The sequence below is a fragment of the Pan troglodytes genome, chromosome 2 (assembly GCF_028858775.2).
Source record: "Pan troglodytes isolate AG18354 chromosome 2, NHGRI_mPanTro3-v2.0_pri, whole genome shotgun sequence".
In the NCBI taxonomy this organism is placed as follows: Eukaryota; Metazoa; Chordata; class Mammalia; order Primates; family Hominidae; genus Pan; species Pan troglodytes.
Window position 1 is genome coordinate 140731273 of NC_086015.1, and position 6000 is coordinate 140737272.

Below are 6000 nucleotides of genomic sequence, written 5' to 3' on the forward strand. Positions count from 1 at the left end.
TGGGTCACACACTATGAAGTTGGCCCTGCCTGGCACCTTCACAGACTACTGCTTCAGTGTGTCGAGGGAGGGTCCAGAAGGGTCGTTTTGCTCACTTTGTACAATGAGCTTAGCATAGATTCAACCAACTGCGATCCCAACACAAGGTGAGTGCAAGGCTAAAATGTTCAGATGATTCCAATTTAAAGCATTCTGTAGTATTATTGCCTATTGTTTAACTATGTTTCACTATTCTGTTGTTGTTGTTCTGAAAGCATGGACATTGAATACATAAAATATGTTCAAAAGTTTTTGGCTCTTCTATTTCAGTGCAAAGAGTATGTCTTGGATTGATGTCCCAGGGGATGTGAGGGATGCTGAACGCTGCCCTGGCCTTCAAGGAATGGTGATGTACATCCATTCATCACAGCAGGCTCAGAAGCACCACTCCACAGGATGCTTTGTCAGGCATCAGAGGGTCCAATCTTAAATACCTCAACACAACTAAATGGACTTCTCTTAACCATAATTTGTGGATCACACCTGTGACATTTGCAGGCACAGGCTTAACATTCAGGAGTTTAGTAATTTAACAGTGACCCAAAGATGCATAAAATGTTTCAGTAAAATCTTTTTGCTGAGGCACAAATATGAACCAGAAGCTGCAGACTGGGGCACAGGAATGAGGCACTTATTCTGGCCACTTATGTGAGCTGAAAGTACCTTTCATTGTGGCATTGGAGCTTTCCATTCATGTTAACTGTGTAGTTATGGGACTAATTCTATGGTGCAGCAATATTTATAAGGTGGGAGATTCTAGAGGGACTTAGAATTTACTCCTCTAAAAGGCTAAGGGATGAATGTGAGTGAAACTTTTCACTGATTCAGACCGGTATTTTCCTAATTAGTTTGGGCTGAATTTCTCATTCTGTATCTCTATTTTTATGCCCTGGTTCCCCATTGCACCTCTTGGTTTGTACTTTCTCACTGTTTCTCACATTCCTCATTCCTGAGGAACCTGAAATCTTTCAACATAAGTCCTGTGTCTATTTCCTTTCCCATGTTGGTGGTGGGAGTTAGTTTTTGTATGTGCCGAGGAAATATATACGTCTAACAGAAGTTATTAGCACAATTTGCGCTTGTATGAAAGTATTCGTAAAAAAAAAAAAAAGATATTGCTTGTAAGTCAATTAAACATTTGTGGCCTCAAGTAGTGAATGCTAACATGAAAAGACAGGATTTCTAAATTCTATGACATTTCTAGGTTTTCAAAAAAGATTTACAAATTGCTATTTATCAAAGAACTTATTTTAAAGATCCATAGTCCTTAGAGCTAGAAAACCCCAGGAATTTCATAGTGATCATCTCAGCAAGCCCCAACTCTATGCATCAAATGGCTCTGAGACCCCCTATTTTGTTCCTCAAAGGTCTTTAGATGAAGCCTTCAGCATGAAGGCCAATGTCAGGACTAGACAGTCATGAGACCTAGGTTATTCAAGGGAGAATAAGCAGCTGCTTTTCCCATGGAGACATTTGCTGTGTGTTCTTGAAGAACTTTTGAATACCAATAACATTCCCTCTCCACACAGCCCCTACGTGAAGAGGGTTTCTCAGAGTTCCACAGCATCCATCAAAAAAGCCATGGCTCCTTTCAAAAGTGTGTACATGCTAAAAGCCCTCACCAATTCAAGAGTTTAGTGTAAGAAAAGTCTCTCATGTCTTTTTTTTTTTTTTTTAAGGCAAGTAAGGAAAAAAAACCTCTCAATTTTCTAGAGTTTTAAAACTTATTTTTTAAATTAAAATTTTAAGCTGAGGATTTACAAATCGGCTATTAACTTTTAAGAGTTTCATTATGGTTTTTAAAAATCATAATTACTTGAGGTAGGAGAGAGGAGGTGTCTACTTTATTCCTAATGGAAACTATACATATAGATGAAGTGTCTATATAAAAAAATGGGAGCCATGATTATACTAATACTGTCTAACTGATATTCAATAACTCACCCTTCTATTTCCCATTGTCCATATTTAAATACTTCAAAAAGAATTCTAATCAAGTGGAAATTAATAGGGGAGGAAAGACTGGGGCTGGCAGGAAAAGGTTCTAATCCCACTATCTCTTAATATTTCAAAGTCTCTTTTATTTTCTTAAGAAAAAGGCAAGAGAAAGAGAGGGAGAGAGAGAAAAGGGAATTAATCCAGTGCTCTGAACTGTCCTCTCATCTTAATGCTTTAAATAAATTCTAAGAGAATATTATACATGAGAAGGCTATATATGGCCAATGGCTGGGCTTTCCTTTTGCTTCTCAACTTTTTTTCCTGTCTTTTCTTCTTCCTTCTCTTTATTCTACCTATCTTCTCTCTGTCTTCTTCCCTCCATTCCCAAGATCCTCAAAACCCAGTGATCAAAGCTGTATGTAAAGCCCAAGTTCCCCCTTACCTTTGGCCACATATCTCTCCGTCCTTGCTTTCTTTCCCATCCCATCACCTGTGGGCACCCTTCCCTCAGTAGACCATGTGTCTCCCTTTCTTTGTGTTTCTAGACTTGTTTTTCCCTCATTTAACCTATGTCTACTCTCTCCTCTTGCCCCCAATTCTATTAATTCTTCAAGCCTCACCTTCTCTATGAAATACGTAGCTTCTTAAAATTATAACAAAATATTATAACCATTAATAATTATTGAGCAATTCCAGGGTTCTAGGCAATTTACTTGCATTGTATCATTTAATTCTTTCTGAAATCCCTAGGAGATTATCCCAACTTCATAGGTGGGGACTGGGACTAGGAAGAGGTTGAGTCAATTGTCAAAAGTTGCAGGAGTGGGAGAGCTAGAGCAAGGGGTCTAACATCTGCTTCCTTTCTTGCCCCTGAACCGCTAATGCAGTTATAGTCAAATCACAGAGGATTGAGAACTTCAAATTTCTCTAATTAATTCATATAATGCCAATTTTCTTAAGCAAAATGATAAGTCTTGTGACAAGGACTATCATATCTTTATATTTGCTTGTATCTCTTGTATCTTGGTTGGGGTAAGTACATAGTAGATTCTCGGTGCCTAGTTGATGATAAAGATCTGGTTTCCCCCTAGGAACTTTATCATTTTCACTGTATTTATGCACCCATTCACCATGCAAACCCAATTTAGGTCTTCTAATGACACATATTATTCTATCTTTCTTCAAAATTGAACTAAATGAGTCAATACTGACACATCAGAAAGTTGCTCTCTAGGCCGGGCATGGTGGCTCATGCCTGTAATCCCAGCACTTTGGGAGGCTGAGGTGGGCGGATCATGAGGTCAACAGATTGAGACCATCCTGGCCAACATGGTGAAACCCTGTCTCTACTAAAAATAAAAGCAAAATTAGCCAGGCCTCGTGGCATGCAGCTGTAGTCCCAGCTTGTCGGGAGGCTGAGGCAGGAGAATTGCTTGAACCGGGGAGGCGGAGGTTGCAGTGAGCTGAGATTGCACCACTGCACTCCAGCCTGGTGACAGAGTGAGACTCCATCTCAAAAAATAATAATAATAAAATAAAAAAAGAAAGTTGCTTTCTAATACATATTATTGATTGATTGATTGATCCATTCATTCATTCCAAAAACACTTATTGAGCATGTGTGGCACTATTGTAGACACTGGAGGGAACTTCATTACAGCAGTGAAGAAAATATACAGAAAATTACTGCCCTCATTGTGCTGCCTATATTCTAGTTGGGAGAGACAGATAAACAAAATAAATAAGTATAATATGTGTTAGAGCGCAATAAAGCTATAAAAAATAAAGCAGGAGATGAGATAGGTAATTGATAGAAGAAGGGAGGGGGCTATGACTTTAAATAGAATGATCAGGGAAAGACTGACAGCACGGACCTGAGGGAGGTGCAGGAATGCAGATGTCTGGGTGGAGAATAGTGTAAGCAGAAGGCATAGAAAATACAAAGGCAGGAATGTGCCTGGAATGTGCAAGAACCAGCAAGCAGGTCAGTGTAGCTCACTTATCCTTAATTATAGAAGAGAAATTATATCTCCTATGTATGCATGTTTGAAAGCATTGTTAAAAGTTGCATAGAGAGTCACATAGGCAGGCAGATCCCCAAAGTACCATGTAAATTTTGAGCAGAAAGATAGAAAAAGAGTATAAATATGTTACCATTTTTTAAAACTGGTCAGTGTTTTAGTTCACATTTTCTGGAAAACAAAGGCTGAGGTGAGGATTAAGATTAAGGTTTATCTTTATGTGAGAGATAAAATCCCAGGCTGGAGAAAGCATAAAGAGAAGCCAGTCAGGGAAGGAAAGGGGACAGTGCAAGGTGATGCATGACTTCTCCGTCTACTCTCTCACAGGGACCCTGGAAGACACAGAGCAGGTGACCTTTCAGGGACATCTGCACAGCCATGCAGGGCAGCACCAGAAGTTGTGCCTTGCCCAATCTATGAAAGGGAGAAAGGAGAAGAAATTTATCAGTGGATTCCCTGACAATACCTGTTTTCAATTGGCCAAATTTCATCCTTTAGATAGATAACCCCCACCACACACATACCCCACCTGTACCCCCACACTTGACTTTCTGGTTGTAAAATCTGGCTTCCTTGTCCATGTCTGTAGTGTGACATTTCATTAAAGTTACAAGTGATGACAGAGACCAGACATGGTTAGCCTGGTCATACAGCAGCTGCCAAGTCAGAGGGGCCAGCATTCACAGGCAAGCAACTGGTTGGCCTCAGACAGTGAGAAATGTGGGTTCTGAGTGGGACTGGTAGGCAGAAATAGCAGCTGAGGCAGAGCAGGTAGCTAAAGGCCTGAAGGTGTTTAAGAAGTGTCCAATATAGTCAGTTAATAGCAATATTTAACAAGAGCAAATGCTTACACAATCCTAAAAATAAATGAGACAGAGGCCCCATTTCCCCTTAGTTTGTAATAAATTGTGTAGAGGAGATTAGTGATGTGTGTAAATGTTTTATGTCAAGAGGAAAAATAAAGAGGGATTGGGAAAAGAACAATCTCGCCATAACTAGGAAAATGTAAAATGGAACACTGAGTCTGTTACTTTCTTGGGAATAACTAGCCACACTAAAGATACTCTAAAAATCAGTTCTAGTACAAGAGTGTCCCACAAAAAGTTAAAGCCAATGGGAGAGTACAGGAATCTAGGTCAGAGGATAAAATAAACATAAAAGCAATTTAATTGACTTAATATGGCTGAATCTCCTTTTTAAAATGAGCAAATGGGGGAACTTGATGGATTTAATCATAGCTGAAATTCACTGTGTGAATATTCTAAGTATCTAAAATACTAGATAACCTATTCTGTTATATACTCTTTCCAATTTTCAAATCATTTAGTTATTGGAGAGATATAGTTATAGAAGTAACTCTAAAAATTTAATTTAGTAAAATGTAATATTATTTATAAAGTGAAACAAGTCTAGAAGGAACAGAAACATAAAAATATTATCAAGTATATCACTATGGCAGAACCAAATGCAACACAATTTTGAGGTATGTCATGAGACACTTCTTTATGAAGATTAAATTTAGAATTAGTGAATTCCCTATACTCTCTCCAGTTCTTTTTTGACTTGCTGTAGTCTGCCTTCTCTCTGAAAAAAATAGTTTTATGAAAATTCAGTCAATGAAATTGGTCTGTTGAACTTTAATTTAGCATCATAGTGAGATTATGTGTGTTTCGTGAGCAACTATCTCATTCAAGAGGTTGCCCACAGAGTTTGCAGCTAGAGAGGACCTTCAGAGTATCAGGGCAACCCTTCATTTTACATCTGAGTAAGCCAAAGTCTAAGGCGTAAAAGATATTCACCCAATGCCTCACAACAAAAAGATGCCTCCAGACTTCTGTCAGTATACATTTAAAATATCTACTTTCATGTCTATACACAGGTAGGAAGCATGAATAAAGAGGTTTAAGATTCAATGGAAACAAATATCTCTTACATAATTTATTTATTGTCACATAACAAATTACCTCAAAGCTTAGTAGGTTAAAACAATAATCATTTTTCA